The sequence below is a fragment of the Mus caroli genome, unplaced genomic scaffold (genome assembly GCF_978045245.1).
Source record: "Mus caroli unplaced genomic scaffold, Mus_caroli_1 scaffold_1, whole genome shotgun sequence".
In the NCBI taxonomy this organism is placed as follows: domain Eukaryota; kingdom Metazoa; phylum Chordata; class Mammalia; order Rodentia; family Muridae; genus Mus; species Mus caroli.
The window spans coordinates 60672669-60693651 of NW_028227256.1; positions in this window are offsets into that span (position 1 = coordinate 60672669).

The following is a 20983-nucleotide window of genomic DNA, read 5'->3' on the forward strand; positions in this document are numbered from 1 at the left end:
AGAGTGGTTGTACAAGCTTGCAATCCCACCAACAATGGAGGAGTGTTCCACTTTCTCCACATCCTCGCCAGCATCTGCTGTCACCTGAATTTTTTATCTTAGCCATTCTGACTGGTGTGAGGTGGAATCTCAGGGTTGTTTTGATTTGCATTTCCCTGATGATTAAGGATGTTGAACATTTTTTCAGGTGCTTCTCTGCCATTCGGTATTCCTCAGGTGAGAATTCTTTGTTCAGTTCTGAGCCCCATTTTTTTTTTTTTAATATTTTTATTACATATTTTCCTCAATTACATTTCCAATACTATCCCAAAAGTCCCCCATAGCGCCCCCCACTTCCCTACCCACCCATTCCCATTCTTTTGGCCCTGGCATTCCCCTATATTGGGGCATATAAAGTTTGCAAGTCCAATGGGCCTCTCTTTCCATTGATGGCCGACTAGGCCATCTTTCGATACATATGCAGCTAGAGACAAGAGCTCCAGGGTTCTGGTTAGTACATCATGTTGTTCCAACAATAGGGTTGCAGATCCCTTTAGCTCCTTGGGTACTTTCTCTAGCTTCTCCATTGGGAGCCCTGTGATACATCCAATAGCTGACTGTGAACATCCACTCCTGTGTTTGCTAGGCCCCGGCATCGTCTCACAAGAGACAGCTATATTTGGGTCCTTTCAGCAAGATCTTACTAGTGTATGCACTGGTGTCAGCGTTTAGAAGCTGATTATGGGACGGATCCCTGGATACAGCAGTCTCTAAATGGTCCATCCTTTCATCACAGCTACGAACTTTGTCTCTGTAACTCCTTCCCTGGGTGTTTTGTTCCCAATTCTAAGAAGGTGCACAATGTCCACACTTTGGTCTTCATTCTTCTTGAGTTTCATGCGTTTAGCAAATTGTATCTTATATCTTGGGTATCCTAAGTTTTGGGCTAATATCCACTTATCAATGAATACATATTGTGTGAGATCTTTTGTGATTGTGTTACTTCACTCAAGATGATGCCCTCCAGGTCCATCCATTTGGCTAGGAATTTCATAAATTCATTCTTTTTAATAGCTGAGTAGTACTCCATTGTGTAAATGTACCATAATTTCTGTATCCATTCCTCTGTTGAGGGACATCTGGGTTCTTTCCAGCTTCTGGCTATTATAAATAGGGCTGCTATGAACATAGTGGAGCATGTGTCCTTTTTACCGGTTGGGACATCTTCTGGATATATGCCCAGGAGAGGTATTGCTGGATCCTCCGGTAGTACTATGTCCAATTTTCTGAGGAACCGCCAGACTGATTTCCAGAGTGGTTGTACAAGCTTGCAATCCCACCAACAATGGATGAGTGTTCCACTTTCTCCACATCCTCGCCAGCATCTGCTGTCACCTGAATTTTTGATCTTAGCCATTCTGACTGGTGTGAGGTGGAATCTCAGGGTTGTTTTGATTTGCATTTCCCTGATGATTAAGGATGTTGAACATTTTTTCAGGTGCTTCTCTGCCATTCGGTATTCCTCAGGTGAGAGTTCTTTGTTCAGTTCTGAGCCCCATTTTTTAATGGGGTTATTTGACTTTCTGGAGTCCACCTTCTTGGTTCTTTATATATATTGGATATTAGTCCCTTATCTGATTTAGGATAGGTGAAGATCCTTTCCCAATCTGTTGGTGGTTTTTTTGTCTTATTGATGGTGTCTTTAGCCTTGCAGAAGCTTTGTAGTTTCATGAGGTCCCACTTGTCAATTCTCGATCTTACAGCACAAGCCATTACTGTTCGATTCAGGAATTTTTCCCCTGTGCCCATATCTTCAAGGCTTTTCCCCACTTTCTCCTCTATAAGTTTCAGTGTCTCTGGTTTTATGTGAAGTTCCTTGATCCACTTAGACTTGACCTTAGTACAAGGAGATAGGAATGGATCGATTCGCATTCTTCTACATGTTAACAACCAGTTGTGCCAGCACCATTTGTTGAAAATGCTGTCTTTCTTCCACTGGATGTTTTTAGCTCCCTTGTCGAAGATCAAGTGACCATAGGTGTGTGGATTCATTTCTGGGTCTTCAATTCTATTCCATTGGTCTATTTGTCTGTCACTGTACCAGTACCATGCAGTTTTTATCACAATTGCTCTGTAGTAGAGCTTTAGGTCCGGCATGGTGATTCCACCAGAGGTTCTTTTATCCTTGAGGAGAGTTTTTGCTATCCTAGGTTTTTTGTTATTCCAGATGAATTTGCAGATTGCACTTTCTAATTCGTTGAAGAATTGAGTTGGAATTTTGATGGGGATTGCATTGAATCTGTAGATTGCTTTTGGCAAGATAGCCATTTTTACAATGTTGATCCTGCCAATCCATGAGCATGGGAGATCTTTCCATCTTCTGAGATCTTCTATAATTTCTTTCTTCAGAGACTTGAAGTTTTTATTATACAGATCTTTCACTTCCTTAGTTAGAGTCACGCCAAGATATTTTATATTATTTGTGACTATTGAGAAGGGTGTTGTTTCCCTAATTTCTTTCTCAGCCTGTTTATTCTTTGTGTAGAGAAAGGCCATTGATTTGTTTGAGTTAATTTTATATCCAGCTACTTCACCGAAGCTGTTTATCAGGCTTAGGAGTTCTCTGGTGGAATTTTTAGGGTCACTTATATATACTATCATATCATCTGCAAAAAGTGATATTTTGACTTCATCTTTTCCAATTTGTATCCCTTTGATCTCCTTTTGTTGTCGAATTGCTCTGGCTAGGACTTCAAGTACAATGTTGAATAGGTATGGAGAAAGTGGACAGCCTTGTCTAGTCCCTGATTTTAGAGGGATTGCTTCAAGCTTCTGACCATTTACTTTGATGTTGGCTACTGGTTTGCTGTAGATTGCTTTTATCATGTTTAGGTATGGGCCTTGAATTCCTGATCTTTCCAAGACTTTTATCATGAATGGGTGTTGGATCTTGTCAAATGCTTTTTCCGCATCTAAGGAGATGACCATGTGGTTTTTGTCTTTGAGTTTGTTTATATACTGGATTACGTTGATGGATTTCCGTATATTGAACCATCCCTGCATCCCTGGGATGAAACCTACTTGGTCAGGATGGATGATTGTTTTGATGTGTTCTTGGATTCGGTTAGCAAGAACTTTATTGAGGATTTTTGCATCAATATTCATAAGGGATATTGGTCTGAAGTTTTCTATCTTTGTTGGGTCTTTTTGTGGTTTAGGTATCAGAGTAATTGTGGCTTCATAGAATGAGTTGGGTAGAGTACCTTCTGTTTCTATTTTGTGGAATAGTTTGTGAAGAACTGGGATTAGATCTTCTTTGAAGGTCTGATAGAACTCTGCACTAAACCCATCTGGTCCTGGGCTTTTTTTAGTTGGGAGACTATTAATGACTGCTTCTATTTCTTTGGGGGATATAGGGCTGTTTAGATCATTAACCTGATCTTGATTCAGCTTTGGTACCTGGTATCTGTCTAGGAACTTGTCCATTTCATCCAGGTTCTCCAGTTTTGTTGAGTATAGCCTTTGGTAGAAGGATCTGATGGTGTTTTGGATGTCTTCAGGATCTGTTGTTATGTCTCCTTTTTCATTTCTGATTTTGTTAATTAGGATGCTTTCCCTGTGCCCTCTAGTGAGTCTGGCTAAGGGTTTATCTATCTTGTTGATTTTCTCAAAGAACCAGCTCCTTGATTGGTTGATTCTTTGAATAGTTTTTCTTGTTTCCACTTGGTTGATTTCACCCCTGAGTTTGATTATTTCCTGCCGTCTACTCCTCTTGGGTGAATTTGCTTCCTTTTGTTCTAGTGCTTTTAGGTGTGTTGTCAAGCTGCTAATGTGTGCTCTCTCTAGTTTCCTTTTGGAGGCACTCAGAGCTATGAGTTTTCCTCTTAAAAATGCTTTCATTGCGTCCCATAAGTTTGGGTATGTTGTGGCTTCATTTTCATTGAACTCTAAAAAGTCCTTAATTTCTTTCTTTATTCCTTCCTTGACCAAGGTATCATTGAGAAGAGTGTTGTTCAGTTTCCACGTGAAGGTTGGCTTTCTATTATTTATTTTGTTATTGAAGATCAGCCTTAGTCCATGGTGATCTGATAGGATGCATGGGACAATTTCAATATTTTTATATCTGTTGAGGCCTGTTTTGTGACCAATTATGTGGTCAATTTTGGAGAAGGTACCATGAGGTGCTGAGAAGAAGGTATATCCTTTTGTTTTAGGATAGAATGTTCTGTAGATATCTGCCAGATCCATTTGATTCATAATTTCTGTTAGTTTCACTGTGTCCCTGTTTAGTTTCTGTTTCCATGATCTGTCCATTGGTGAAAGTGGTGTGTTGAAGTCTCCCACTATTATAGTATGAGGTGCAATGTGTGCTTTGAGCTTTACTAAAGTTTCTTTAATGAATGTGGCTGCCTTTGTATTTGGAGCATAGATATTCAGGATTGATAGTTCCTCTTGGAGGATTTTACCTTTGATGAGTATGAAGTGTCCCTCCCTGTCTTTTTTAATGACTTTGGGTTGGAAGTCAATCTTATCAGATATTAGAATGGCTACTCCAGCTTGTTTCTTCATGCCATTTGCTTGGAAAATTGTTTTCCAGCCTTTCATTCTGAGGTAGTGTCTATCCTTTTCTCTGAGATGAGTTTCCTGTAAGCAGCAAAATGTTGGGTCTTGTTTGTGTAGCCAGTTTGTTAGTCTATGTCTTTTTATCGGGGAGTTGAGTCCATTGATATTAAGAGATATTAAGGAAAAGTAATTGTTGTTTCCTGTTATTTTTGATGTTAAAGTTGGCATTTTGTTCTTGTGGCTGTCTTCTTTTAGGTTTGTTGAGGGATTACCTTCTTGTTGTTTCTAGGGCGTGGTTCCTGTCCTTGTATTGGTTTTTTTCTGTTATTATCCTTTGAAGGGCTGGATTCGTGGAGAGATAATGTGTGAATTTGGTTTTGTCGTGGAATACTTTGGTTTCTCCATCTATGTTAATTGAGAGTTTGGCTGGGTATAGTAGCCTGGGCTGGAATTTGTGTTCTTTTAGTGTCTGTATAACATCCGTCCAGGATCTTCTGGCTTTCATAGTCTCTGGTGAAAAGTCTGGTGTAATTCTGATAGGCTTGCCTTTATATGTTACTTGGCCTTTTTCTCTTACTGCTTTTAGTATTCTATCTTTATTTAGAGCATTTGTTGCTCTGATTATTATGTGTCGGGAGGTATTTCTTTTCTGGTCCAGTCTATTTGGAGTTCTGTAGGCTTCTTGTATGTTCATGGGCATCTCTTTCTTTAGATTTGGGAAGTTTTCTTCTATAATTTTGTTGAAGATGTTTGCTGGTCCTTTGAGTTGAAAATCTTCATTCTCATCCACTCCTATTATCCGTAGGTTTGGTCTTCTCATTATGTCCTGTATTTCTTGGATGTTTTGAGTTAGGATCTTTTTGCATTTTACATTTTCCTTGATTGTTGTGCCGATGTTCTCTATGGAGTCTTCTGCACCTGAGATTCTCTCTTCCATCTCTTGTATTCTGTTGCTGATGCTCGTATCTATGGTTCCAGATTTCTTTCCTAGGGTTTCTATCTCCAGTGTTGCCTCATTTTGGGTTTTCTTTATTGTGTCTACTTCCCTTTTTAGGTCTAGTATGGTTTTGTTCATTTCCATCATCTGTTTGGATGTGTTTTCCTGTTTTTCTGTAAGGACTTCTACCTGTTTGATTATGTTATCATGTTTTTCTTTAAGGATTTGTAACTCTTTAGCAGTGTTCTCCTGCAATTCTTTAAGGGATTTTTGTGCTTCCTCTTTATTGTCTTCTGCCTTTTTATCAGTGTTCTCCTGCATTTCTTTAAGTGTGTTATTAAAGTCCTTCTTGAAGTCCTCTATCATCATCAGGAGATATGCTTTTAAATCCGTGTCTAGCTTTTCCGGTGTGTTGGGGTGCCCTGGACTGGGCGAAGTGGGGGTGCTGGGTTCTGATGATGGTGATTGTTCTTGGTTCCTTTTAGTAAGATTATTACGTTTACCTTTCGCCATCTGGTAATCTCTGGGGTTAGTTGTTATCGTTGTCACTATTTAAAGATTGGAGCAGAAGCTGTGTTCCACTCACCAGCAGTCTCTAAATCCTGCGGCGGGGGTCGTGGGTAGCTGACGGTACCCCGGTGCTGGTCCAGCCGGAAGAGGCCTGTGGTCCTACTCAGGCCGTTTTTCTGCTTCCCTAACTAATGCAGTCTCTGGTCCCGCGTGCAATTGGATTGGAGCAGAAGCTGTGTTCCACTCTCCAGGAGTCCTAAGATCCTGTGGTGGGTGTTGTGGGTAGCTGGTGAGTGTCAGCTGACCCTGCGCCCCAGCTGCCCAGGTGCTTTTCTGACCGGAAGAGGGTTGTGGCCCTATGTAGGCCGGATTTCTCTCTCCCCAACCAGAGCAGTCTCAGGTCCCAAGTGATTGGACTGGAGCAGAAGCTGTGTTCCACTCACCAGCAGTCCCAAAATCCTGCGGCGGGGGTCTTGGGTAGCTGGTGGGTGTCAGGCAACCCTGCGCTCCCGCTACCCTGGCGCTGATCTGGCCGGGTGAGGCCTGTGGCCCTACTCAGGCCGGTTTCTGCTTCCCTAACTAATGCAGTCTCAGGTCCCGCGCAGTTGGATTGGAGCAGAAGCTGTGCTCCACTCACCAGAAGTCTTAAGATCCTGTGGCGGGTGTTGTGGGTAGCTGGCGAGTGTCAGCAGACCCTGCGCCCCAGCTGCCCAGGTGCTTTTCTGACCGGAAGAGGGTTGTGGCCCTATGTAGGCCGGATTTCTCTCTCCCCAACCCGAGCAGTCTCAGGTCCCGCGTGATTGGACTGGAGCAGAAGCTGTGTTCCACACACCAGCAGTCCCAAAATCCTGCGGCGGGGGGTCTTGGGTAGCTGGCGGGTGTCAGGCAACCCTGCGCTCCCGCTACCCTGGCGCTGATCCGGCCGGGTGAGGCCTGTGGCCCTACTCAGGCCGGTTTCTGCTTCCCTAACTAATGCAGTCTCAGGTCCCGCGCAATTGGATTGGAGCAGAAGCTGTGTTCCACTCACCAGCAGTCCCAAAATCCTGCGGCGGGGGTCGTGGGTAGCTGGCGGGTGTCAGGCAACCCTGCGCTCCCACTACCCTGGCGCTGATCCGGCCGGGTGAGGCCTGTGGCCCTACTCAGGCCGGTTTCTGCTTCCCTAACTAATGCAGTCTCAGGTCCCGCGCAATTGGATTGGAGCAGAAGCTGTGTTCCACTCACCAGCAGTCCCAAAATCCTGCGGCGGGGGTCGTGGGTAGCTGGCGGGTGTCAGGCAACCCTGCGCTCCCGCTACCCTGGCGCTGATCCGGCCGGGTGAGGCCTGTGGCCCTACTCAGGCCGGTTTCTGCTTCCCTAACTAATGCAGTCTCAGGTCCCGCGCAATTGGATTGGAGCAGAAGCTGTGTTCCACTCACCAGCAGTCCCAAAATCCTGCGGCGGGGGTCGTGGGTAGCTGGCGGGTGTCAGGCAACCCTGCGCTCCCACTACCCTGGCGCTGATCCGGCCGGGTGAGGCCTGTGGCCCTACTCAGGCCGGTTTCTGCTTCCCTAACTAATGCAGTCTCAGGTCCCGCGCAATTGGATTGGAGCAGAAGCTGTGTTCCACTCACCAGCAGTCCCAAAATCCTGCGGCGGGGGTCGTGGGTAGCTGGCGGGTGTCAGGCAACCCTGCGCTCCCGCTACCCTGGCGCTGATCCGGCCGGGTGAGGCCTGTGGCCCTACTCAGGCCGGTTTCTGCTTCCCTAACTAATGCAGTCTCAGGTCCCGCGCAATTGGATTGGGATAATTACTTCCTTAAAGCATGGACTCTAAGAGCCGGCCAAGTACAGAATAAATTGCAAATCACCTACCCAGTATTTTCTACCCAATTCTTTCTTAGTATAATGTTATTGGAAGCACTAGTGTGCACAACTAACTCATCCCATAACGCATTGTTTCTTGCATTTAGGAGTGGCCAATGTGCTATCAACTGAAGCCCACAGGGAAGGCACCAGGAAGAGTCCCGTTTATTCTTGTTCCTCTTTCTCATTTTCTTGTCTGAAATGAAAGTTGACTATCTAGAGACCCGCAGACATTTTGCAGCCTTGAGAATGGACGTTGTACACTTAGGATGATGCAGCTGTGTCCCTGATGACTTTATATCTGCAGTATCAGGCCTGGATTGCCTATCTTTAGACACTCTTTTTATTTCTGAGGCAGAGCAATAAGCTTCTATTTTAAGCCTCAGTTAGTTCTGCTCTCTGATACTAGCACCTCGCTGCCATTCCTAGATGATGCCTCTAGCAATATTAATGACATCATCACTTTCACTGGGCTGGGGCAGGTTTCAGAATTGAACATCGAAGAATAATCATGCTGAGCGTTTCTCTGAGCATCTCATTTATGCAAGATCACTCACCACTAACTAGTTAGTATGCTGTTTTTCAGTAAAATTTAGCCAACATTTGTTTTGACTGGAGAGTCATAATAGGAAAAGTCTAATCTAGGATGACTTGGAGGGGGATATTTACTAGAAAAGCCATGGGTATACTAGATACCAAGCAAAGCCATAGTTATCCAGGCTAAGGTAAAGATGTAAACGAATGAGTGGGTTTACATCTCATGGGGAAATTGTCGTACAAGCAAAAGTGACAGTGTTTGCAGAGGCCACATGAGCTTGATCTGTTTTGGGGGAGCTTCAAGTTCTTATATAAATTGAATACAGTATCAGAGATAAGCATGATATGTGGATGAAGGCAGCAAATAAGGCCAGAAAATGAGGCAGAGACACAGATCCTGGTTTTGCTTTCAATTTGTTTTGTTTTTGTCCATACTTGGGCATTTCACACACATCCTTCTTTTTTTTTTTTTTTTTTTTTTTTTTTTTTTGGTTTTTCGAGACAGGGTTTCTCTGTGTAGCCCTGGCTGTCCTGGAACTCACTTTGTAGACCAGGCTAGCCTCGAACTCAGAAATCCGCCTGCCTCTGCCTCCACACACATCCTTCTTAAAAGACCATTTCTGATGGTAAAGATGATGAAAATGGACAGGTGGATGATACAAGGCAGTAGATTCATGGTGCCAGATAGAAAGCAAAGCAGTAGTTATCCAGGTTGCAACATGGAAATTCAGAGTAGATAGAGAGTTCAGGGCATAGGGAATGTTGGAACCTGCGATTGGTTGGCTTAGCCAGATTTCTGGCTTAGGTCAAAGAAGAGCTAACAGCTGCTAATGGGAGCTATGTAGAACAAATTAGAAGCTTTCAAGGTGGCACTTACTGTGTCTTCTAAGAATCTGAAATGTCTGTTTTCTAGGTGAACATTAGCTTGATAATAACTGGCTTACTAAAAATTAAATTTTATTGATGAGAAGGGTATACCATCTGGCTTTTCTCTGACTGGTGGAGATCTATTTCCCTGGATGTAATAAAGATGTAACCTCTGCCACAGGAAGCTATTACCTGATATTATTTATTTCCTGATAAAAAAGGAGCAAATCATTGCTGGACATCTGCGGAAAATGAGTTTGTAATAAAGCTAAGGTAGTTAATGTCAAAATGAGAGTTTCTTCTGTGATGATAAATGTCTACTCTGTTGAAATAGTTTCCATAAAACTCTGTAAATAAGAGGGTAGAGAGATTGTGTAATTGTCAATGAGGCAATAAAGGGGGTGTTTGTTTATGAGGCTTGCAATCAAAAGTGAGCCATAATTCCTATGAAAAATGAAAATAATTTTGGTGCATCAGTTTAGCAATTTAGAAGTCTCTGTTTCAGAAAAAAAGTCATTTTAATATGTGTTTAACATTCATTGGCTAATAGAAAGAAATGTGTAGCATCCCACTGGGAAAAACAGGCAGTCACCAGGAGTGGAAGCAGAATGCTAACAGCTCAGAAAACAAATAATAGCCTGATGCTGATCATTCTCTCCACATAAAGGTCCTTTAAAAATTGTTGTTCTGGGGGCTGGTGAGATGGCTCAGCGGGTAAGAGCACCCGACTGCTCTTCCGAAGGTCCAGAGTTCAAATCCCAGCAACCACATGGTGGCTCACAACCATCCGTAACGAGATCTGGCGCCCTCTTCTGGAGTGTCTGAAGACAGCTACAGTGTACTTACATATAATAAATAAATAAATCTTTAAAAAAAAATTGTTGTTCTGGGTGATTATGGCTTATAAAAATCTACTGCTCGATGGCTGTCTGTATTGGGAGCAGACAGGATGTGGCACCAAGGGATGAAGAATATCTTCACTTCAAACACCTGTGGCCTTTCTCTTTCAAAGCCCTTGATGTAGAATAATTAATTGCTTCTGTGGTGTTGAATATAGCAGCAACCCACGGGCTCTGGATGAGAATGACTGTCACACTCTTGGGGGTGAAGGAAGCCCTGAGTGAACGTGTATTATTGACATTGGCACAACCTTGCCAGGGACACCAGTGTCTCAGACCCACGGAGATGGCAAAGCCTTCCTCTGGTACAAGTGCTGATGAATGTTTCACCTTTAGCTAAGGCCAATGTTCAGAGGGCATCCACAGTGTCTTCCCTCTCCTACATGTTTCCAGCCTGAAACTGATTCTGGACATAGACCACCTGCCGAGACTGGCTAACACCCTTTTTGCCATTCATAACAAGTGGACAGAGGTTCCAAGTTGAGCAGTAGGTGACCTCCATCATAACTAGCACAGACTTTCTGCATGAGTGTCTGTCATTTCTTCATTCTTACATTGTTCCAGTCTACGTTTGCAGGACCAACCGGTGCAGAGAAAAACACTCTATTGCTGCCTCTGACTCAGTTAGGATGGGCAGTGTAAACAGGGAGGCAAGGTAAATAGAGGTAACCACATCCAGGATGTTGGTGATCCTCTAGAACAGTGGTTCTCAGCCTTCTTAATGCTGTGACCGATTGATACAGTTCCTCATATTATGGTGAACCCCAACCATAAAATTATTTTTACTGATATTTCATAACTATAATTTTGCTACTATTATGAATCATATTGTACACTTCTGATAGTCAGGATGAAAGGCTTAACCCTGACAGGGGTCACGGCCCACAGGTTGGAAACTCTAGAATATAGTTTTAGTAGTCAGAGTTCTAATGGGGAATAGTTTTCTTTGGATGCCTGTAGGAGACACCAGAAAAGGTTCCTCTTTTAGGAACCAGATATCACGAGCCAGTTATTCAGACTAGGATGCTTCAGCAAAGACACCCAAACATCAGTGACTTGGAAAAGCTAGACATCTGCTCCTTGTTCACTGTAGAGTCCACAGCAGAAGATAAAGGCTTGTCTAGGGCAGGTAGATGGCTCTGTTCTAATGGCCATCGTAGGTTTCAGTTTCTTCTCACTCATTGTGCCTTCTTGTATGTGACCCATGTGAAAGGGTCGTTTGACTCTCCCAGGGTTCACAACCCACAGGTTGAGAACCACTACTCTAGAATATAGTTTTAGGGATCAGTAAGTTGTAGTGGGGAATAGAAGAAGAGGAGGAGGAGGAGGAGGAGGAGGAGAAGGGGAAGGGAGGGGAGGGGAGGGGAGGGGAGGGGAGGGGAGGGGAGGGGAGGGGAGGGGAGGGGAGGGGAGGGGAGGGGAGGGGAGGGGAGGGAAAGGAAGGGAAGGAAAGGGAAGGTAGAGGGGCAACCTTTTTCTTTTAAAAGATACTATGGAAAAGTTGCTCTTCCTATTGGCCAGAATATCAGCACATGATCACCATGGTTAACTGAAATGATTCTGGAAGATAAAATATCTCACTGGATGGCTGAGTCACCAATTCAAACAAGTTTTCTGGTGTGGAAAGGACTGGGCAAATAAGCATTCTGGGGGTGTAGAGCAGTCTCTGCCACACAGCCCTGTATGCTCCACTCTACTGCTTGCTTTCTTTGGGAGTGAGTTTCACTTCATGAGTATTTGAGGATAGGTCTTTGCATCTTATTGATGATTCCCAGATGCAGATTGTTCATTACTATGAGAGAACTATTGGAAACTATACATTTCAATGTTATATTTAAAATGATGCGATTTGACCACTTCATACATTTTAGATATTCATGCATGGAATTATTTCTATCCTATATAGCAAACTCAGTGTGGTAGTGATTATATTGTTCATCAAATTTGCCTCCAATGTGTGCCAGGAGCCATGGCCTTGTGGATATTTTCTAGCTTACATAAACAATTCTGAGAGAACATTCGTGGTCATAACAGTAAGAATGTTTATGGGAAAAGAGGACACTGTGACCATTGGTTCCAGGAGCTGAAGATTGCCTCCTGACCTTCAGAGAGCCCCCGGGCTCTTCCCCACTCCCTTGGAGCCTCCTCTTGCTTATGCTTATATTGCTACTCCTGAATAAAGTTTTCAGAGCTTGATCAGTATGATTGACTTGCTCTCATTCTCTCTCTCTCTCTCTCTCTCTCTCTCTCTCTCTCTCTCTCTCTCTCTCTCTCTCTCTCTCTCTCTCTCTCTCTCTCCTGCCCTGGGTCCCTGCTGATTGTCCTTGCAGGTCTGGGGAAAATGTGAAACCATATTCCAGGGCGATGTCAGTGTGTAGGCCAGATGTTTCTGTAGTTTCATAACCCTGACCAGAGAAGTTGGCAATTAAGATTTTCTAGAGGTTAATGACAATATTTTAAATTCAGTGGAGTGCTTTGCACATTTAACAGTGAAAGAAAATGTATTAAGCGTACGTGTGCATCTCATAATAGAAAGCTGTATTCTATTAAAATCAAATATACATAGAAGAATTTGGGCTTTTGTTTGTCTTGCAATGTTAAGTTGGTATTGTTCTAGAGATACTGTAGTGCTCACCAATGGGTTTGTGGCTGGTGAGTTGAAAGCTTAGGAAACACAGAGGAGAATTCTCCCTCTGAGAGTCACAAAGAACTATTTGGGGTCACAGTGTTATTAGAGTGCTAAAAACATTTTAGGATAATTGCTAAATTTGTAGTTTGCTAATCAATAATTGCTAATTAGTCTTTTATGCACAAGGCACCCCATGCTGTTCTTAACCACTAAATCATCTTTCCAGCCCCAAGACAAGCTTTTGACTGTCCCTTCCAACTTGTAGTGTTCTCCCCCTGACACACACCCATACCCAAACCCTGCCCTGCTTCCCCAGCATCCCTCTATCTCTTATCTGTTACACCCAGGGCTCACCCCACCACCATCCCTTCAATGTCAGCTCCTTAGCTGTATGCTGCCTCGATTAGTCAATGGCATCTGTGCTTTCTTGTCTGACAAGTCAGGAATCATAGCATCAACCTGTCATGCTTCCATCACTGACTGTCATTTATTCAAAGTATATTGGCATATTGTGACACATTTTTGCATCCCTGGACTAGCCACAAAGATCTCTTACCTACTCTCTCCATCTTCTGGCCAAATGCAAGTCTCTTCATTACAGCTAAAGCATTCTTTATAAGTATAAATGTTATCATTTTATCTCCTCAAATTTAAGAAAAGATGTCCCTTTTCTCTGCAAAAATCTAACTTTTACCTAAATTACAATTTTCATGGCCTGACCACATTATCTCTCTTGCTCTGTCTTTAGCTATCAACCCTTACTGTAGCTCTAGGCCATTTCCAAGCGGACTTTTTAAAATATTTAAGCAAGTCCATTTGTCCACATTGCAGTGTGATACTATTTCTGTTGAAAACATCTCTCTCTCTCTCTCTCTCCCCTCTCTCTTTCTCTCTCTCCCTTCCTCCCTCCCTCTCCTTCTCCTTCTTCCCATCCTTCCATTCTTACTTCTCTTTTATTTTTTTGGTCTGGCTAACATTCATTCGGCAAATACTCTGTTGGTAAATTGTAGCATTACCATGGCACTAAGAACAGAGTAGTGAACAAAATTATAAAAGTGCCCGTCCACCAGTGTCGGGACTGTTTTAATCACGTTCAGAGTCATTTGTCATGGATGGCATCCAATTAGAACTTGTTTGTAGATCGGAGGGAAATTTTTCACTACACTTTCCCTGGGGAGACACCCTGAGAGGCTCACCACACTAAATAAAAAGCTAAATGATGAGAGGCCTTATAGAAACAATACTCACAGAAGTGCTAAGATCAAGCAGTAATCAGCCATTGGAAACAAACTTGGGAAACCTGGATGGATTCCATGTACCGCTAAATTGTCATGATGATCTCTACTTACCTTCCTTAAATGAGGGAATAATGGAGGATGACTGCTCTGATTCCCATGGCTAGGATTCAAACCTTTAAGATCATTAAAAACTAAACTTTGCACTCAGCTTTGAAAGAAAAATCCATTCTAGAGAAACAGGGCAGAGGGTGGAGTGTAATTAGCAAGACTTTTGTATCAAAATTTGCTAAGAGGACATTTTTTTATGTATTCTTATTTAAATGGGGGAAAAGATGTGAATTATGGAAGGTTGAATTATGATACAATTATACCCTATGGTCTAATATCTGCACCTGCTTGTTGAAACTGAGCCTAGCAACTGGAGGTACTGAAAGTGGTATAGTCATCAGATGAGATGCTGATGATTTGATTATGATAGCAATAGAGATAGAGAAAAGTCCTTGGGTACAGGATATCTTGGTGGGAAGAGACTTTCCACTGTGCACTGCTCCAAATCTGTGCCTTGGTTAGACTTTCTACAGAGCATTAGATCTACATGTATGGTAAGTGGTCCTACAATCACAGCACGCCATCATCTTCATCCTCATCACCATCATCATCATCATTATTTTCTTCATGTCTGAGTACTTCGCCTGAACTTATGCAATTGCATTATGTGTGAGTGCCTGCTGCCCATGGAGGTCAATAGAAGAAATCTGATTTCCCAAAAGTGGAGTCACAGACGGTTGTGAGTCACTGCCATGTTCTGGGAATCAAACCTGGGTCCTTTGCAAGAGCAACAATTTCTCTAAAGTGCTGAGCCATCTCTCCAGTTCCTATCCAGCATCTTGTTTTCCAGTGTTATTTAATATGACATAGAAATTAAAATTATATATATTTAAACTGTACAACTAGATATTTTGATATACATGTTTATTGTAAAGCAATCATGCAATCAACTTTATATACGTTCACCTCAGAAACTCAGTATCTTAAAGAGACATTTCATCTGCTATATTGATTTCTATATTCTTCACAGTATATAAAATACCAACCTCTTAATTTATTTTTAATTGACATAAAACACTTCTATATATTTATGATGTACAGTCATGTAATTTATTTATGCAGTGTATGATATGAAGATTATGAAAATTCGCATTTTAATTTCTTCACCTATTATAATGTCTATGTGTTAAGAAACTTGCAAACTGGTGCAACCACTCTGTAAATCAATCTGGAGGTTCTTCAGAAAATTGGAGCTAGATCTACCTGAAGACCCAGCTATACCACTCTTGGGCATATACCCAAAAGATGCCCCACCATGCTACAGGTGCACATGTTCCACTATGTTCAAAGCTGCCTTATTTGTGGTAGCCAGAAGCTGGAAGCAACCCAGATGTTCCACAACAGAAGAATAGATGCAGAAAATGTAGTTCATTTACACAATGGAATACTACTCAGGTATTAAGAACAAGGACATCATGAATTTTGCAGGCAAGTGGATGGAAGTAGAAAATATCATCCTTAGTGAGGTAACTTAGACCCCAAAGTACATGCATGGTATGTACTCACTAATAAGTGGATATTAACCAAAAAAGTGCAGAATACCCAGGACACAATCCACAGAAGTCAAGAAGGTTAACGAGTGGAAGGACCCAAGAAAGGATGCTTCAATTCCACTTGGGAGAGAGAAGAAAGCAGTCAAGATGGGCAGAGTGAGGGAGGGACCTGGGTGGGAGAGGGGACAGGGAGGGGAAGGGAGGGACATGATAAGGTATTGGGGAGAACAGGACTGAAGGCCTGAAGGCCAGCAGAAAGAATGGATACAGGCAACTTTGGGAGGTAGGAGGTAGGGGGACCCTTTAGAATGTGCCGGAGACCTTAGAGGTGAGAAGCTCTCAGGATTCAAAGGGAGGGGACTTTGGATGGAGTGCTCTACAGTGGGGATAAGGAACCTGTAGAGCCCACCTCCAGTGGATGGACAGGACATCAAGCAGAGGAATGGAGTTGCCATCCCACAGTCAAAAGCTCTGACCCAGACTTGTTCCTGTCTGAAGGAACTGCAGGGACAAAAATGGAGAAGAACAGGAGAGAAAGGAGGTCCATTGACCAGCCCGAAATTGGAATCCAACTCAAGGGGAGGACCCTGGGCCTGATACTGTTACTGATGCTGTGGTATGCTTGCAGACCAAAGCCTAGCATGGCTGCCTTCTGAGAGGCCCATCAAGCAGCTGAAAGAGTCAGATGCAGATATTTACATCCAACCAATGGACAGAAACTGGGGACCCCTGTGGTTGAGTTGGGGAAAGGAAAGCTGGAAGCTGAGAAGGAGGGCAGCCCCATGGGAAGACCAGCAGTCTAAACTGACCTGGATACCCCCCACCCCCACTCCCAAGATCTTTCAGATACTGAGCTACCAACCAGGCAGCATACATCAACTGATATGAGGCCCCAACACATACACAGCAGAGGACTGCCTAGTCTGGCCTTAGTGAGAGAAGATGCACCTAACCCTTGAGAGACTTGAGGCACCAGGGAGTGGGGAGGCTTGGTGGAGTGGATATGGGGGGTGGGAGCATCCTTTTGGAGATGGTGGGGTATGAATGGGGGGTGGTTTGGAGGGGGCAGACCAGGAAGGGGATGAAGTCTGGACTATAAAAAAGGATAGAGAATAAAAATAAATACATTTAAAAAAAGAAATTTCAGATTCTTCCTTCTTTGCTTTTATTTTTAAAAAAGCATAAATAAATGTAAGAAAAAAAAATCAAAGAAACATCCTTGAAATTGGTATGAGCCAATGTGACAGTACCTGCTTCTCCACTGGAAAAAAAGATGTCAATGAAGAAACATTGGACACCTCAAGTTGGGAAGCTGGGATGAGAGACAAACTTGGTCCCAAGTTAATCTTCCTCTGGGAAGCACAAGAATGTTTGGCAACCTCATTCAAAGACTGACAGAACATACTGCTGAATAAATAAAGCCAGATAACACATACTTTAAAAATGAAGACAAATGCGTTTTAGGTTGATTTTATTTTCTCATTTCTCTACAGGGGACCAAGTGGCCCAGGAGTACCGTAAGTAGAATTGGCATTAATCATGATAATTTACCTTCTAGAAAGAAAAAAAAAAATTCCCTGAAGTTCAAGATGCACAAGTTGTAGTTTTAAATTTCTGGCATATTTGAAAATCATAGTCTTATTCTTCTGTGCAATTACTAAACACAGAAGAACGGAAAGACCAGGGCATCATGTCAGACTTCGGTACTTTCATTTAGGATTTTTATTCAGCTTGCGGGGGAGGGCTGGGGAAAACAACATTATTAGGTTTCCACCCCAGCATGGTTCCAGAACAAGATTTCCACAGAATCTTGATAGGAAAAATAGAGGCTGCCTAGAGGAAAAGAACAGAATTGGACAAGAATCTGGAAATATGAAGTTATAACCAATATTTCTCTGTAGACAAGCTGAGAATATGTCTCTCTATATACCTATGTCTACATAGATATTCTTTTGATCCTTCTGGTGCCTTTCCTCCAGCCTGCATTGTGCACAGTGATGTAAGCATTCTGAGCCTGCAGAGCCAACATCTGGGATTGCCCAAGGACACACCAGAGCCTTCAGTTAGGGCAACTGGGCATCCAGACTCATTTGGTTTCACAGTAGTTTGCATCATACACATTTAACTGTGTAATGTGCATAAACACTTCTCCATGCTGAGTTCTGTAAATCAATAGCTGCACAAGTAGCTGTATTGTGACCAATTCAACTCCTCTTTCCACTTTGCCAGTGGTGGCATAACCTTTCCCCCTTTTCTTTTCCTTATTTCTTCCTGGTTTCCTTTTAATGGATTTTTTTGTTTCACACACACACACTCACACACACACACACACACCCCACCCCATCCTACCCCACACTGGATTTGAAGTTGCCTTGAGATATATACAAAATATAAAAATAACAAGGGCTGTGTGAAGAAATTGATGTGAAAGGGAAGCTGGATTACAAGAGTGTGAGACAGCAAGGGCTGAGGTTGGCATCTGGCACAAGAGATGATTCTAGTTAGAAGCCAGAAGTTGACCGCAAACCCTGTTTGACGTGTCTCAAGAAGATTAATTGTGGTTGTTAGGTTTTTATCAGCTTGACCCAAACTAAAGCCATCTTGGAAGGGGAAACCTTAATTGAAGAATTGCCTCCATCAGATTGGCTTGTAGGCATGTCTTTAAAACATTTTATTGATTACTGATTGATGTGAGAGTGCCTAGCCAAATAATGGCTGGTGCTACTCCTGGGTAGGTGGTTCTCGGTTGTATAAAAAAGCAAGTTGAGAGAACTATAGAAAGTGAACCAGTAAGCAACATGTTCCCATGGCCTCTACTTCAGTTCTTGTCTTAGTTTCTGCTCTCACTTCTCCCTATGATGAACTCTAACTGATAAGGAGAAATAAACCATTCCCTCCCCACATTGCTTTTGGTTAGGATTATTTCATGGAAACAGAGAACCAAACTAGTACATTTGCAATAGTTAGACAAATACTAGTTGCTCAGTTCTTCTAGCTGAACTCATTTTTCACATTTTACTCAGCTGAAGTCAAGCTTTTTGACATATTACTGCTTCTCCATTCTTCATTAATTCCATGAGTTGAGTCAGGGATATAGAGAAAGATACATCATAGAATGATATGAATCCAGGTTCTTGATGGAGCAGCAGTTTAAATATCATGCTTCCTTCCAGAATCAAGGGTACCTTTAAAATGTCACATTCACAAAGCCTTTCCTGGACCATAGTGGCTTTGAAGGAATGGATGAACACAGGGAAGAGGATGGACTTGATAATCTAGATCCTTCTTCTATAGCAAGTCAATCACATGCATTTACAAATGTCTGATGTAGGATGTGATGAGAGGACGAGTTGCAGTTCAAGCTCCATTGGAAAGAGCTGTGCATTCAGGAACTTTATTAGGGTACTCTGAAAACCCATGAAAAGTGGCTGAGAAACAATGTATAAGGCAGGAAGTCAGGCTTTGAAACAATCATGGAGGCCTTGGGTGATTCCAAGGAGAACTGTGGCCCAGGAGCAGCTCTGGGTCTGGGCCTGAATAGGGTGAGGGAGGTTGCTTTCCTGATGGATCAGTTGTCAGAACGTCCCTGAAGGGACCCATGCTTGCGAGTAAAGGCTTTCTTCAGTGGAACACTCCCTACAGAAGAGCTGTCCATTGCTAATATTCTTAGCAGCTGGGGTAAAAAAAAAGAAGCGTCTAGATGTCACAATTCAGAACCCACTTGGCTCATGTATTACCTCTCCTTATCTCATATATATCCCGGGAACCACTCATGTGAGATTACAATGGCATCCTTTTCCTCAGAGATATTTTAAGAGGAAGTTTTGTAGGATGCACCACAGCCCCTACTGCTGTCTGTCACTTCTACGGATGCCTCACTCTTTTAAGCACTTCCATAGCTTTCTAAGGTTCAGCTTCTTTTAGCAGATGCTCTGCCCATTGTCAGCCATGATATCCAGAAGTTGACTAAAGGTGAGATGCCCACTGCTAATGCTGCCCTTTGGAGCAGTACGCTTCTTATTTTGTTTAATAGAGTACTTTTTGGATCCTCTTCTAGCTTAGACTACTTCGTGGAATTTTCCACATTAGCTGATATACCCACAATTGCATACTTCTGTAATGCTTTTGGCCTTGTCTTCCCATTTATGTTGCAATATTTCTGCATAACAATATGAACCATTGCTTTCTCTAGCCCCCCCACAAGCCCTCTTAGTAACTGAAATGTTATCACTATCTGGGTCTTGCTAAGCATTAAGTTCTATATTTCATATCTATCAGTACTCCAATATCTGCCATTGTTTTCCATCCATATACTAACACTCAGAATTCAGTCTCACATGTATCCTGGGCTCTGTCTAGATCCTACAGTGGCTTTGGTCTTTTCTTCTTTAAATACAAAAGGAAGCCAACAACTTAAGAAGTCACTTTTTGCTTCGACTTAAATCTAGTTATCATTTCAGTGGACAAAAGGGAGATGTGAGCAGATTCTAAGTAGAGTCTCCATTGACTTACATGAGAAGGGTCATTCTACTTTGTCGTCTACCAACAGGGCCATCTGTGCATGCCTGTGTAGATGTATGCCTGCAGAAGCCAAAAAAGGGCATTGGGTCCCCTGGTGCTTGGGAGCTGCCTGACATGGGTACCGGGATCTGAACTGAGATTTTTCTGGAAGAGCAACAAGTGTTCTGAACCTTGAAGCCACCTCTCCAGCCTCATATCACTAACATTTTGCTGGAAGGAGTGGGCTTCTTCTCCAGCAGATTCAGGAGAATCTGAGAGCTCAACACTGTTGAATTGATCAATATAGACATCCCCATCTCAGGCTTCATAGTTCTCATTCTTGACTATTCAGGACCTTAATAGTGGCATAGTAGACCTGCCAAGACCATTGAGTTATAATGAATCATGCTCTTCTTACTTTTTATAAATAAAATAAAAGGCTTTGTCTGCCCTTAGTGGTGGGAGACAAAGCAGGGCTTGGTGATCACACTTGTCTTTAGTTAGGTCACTTACCATTATTGTTGTTGTTGTTGTTGTTGTAGTATTTCTGTAGCACCTCATATGCCAGACATGCTCATTGTGACTGCCTCTGTCTGTGTTTACCAATGTGAACATTTTCTGCTATTCTGGGGTCTGTCTGCCTTCAGTGGTAGGGCCATTCTTATTCATTGGATCATAGTTGAGCCAGCTCCAAATCTTATTTTGAGGCATTTTTGACAACTTATTACACATCAACTGTCACAGATCAAGTTCCTTGGGAGGTAGCTACATCTGGATTAATCTTTGTGAGAAAGAGAAGGAAATAGGGGTAGACAGAAAGAGATCTCTAGTAGTGAGGCATTCACAGCTAAGACCCCAAACAATGGCATTGCTTGTCCTGACA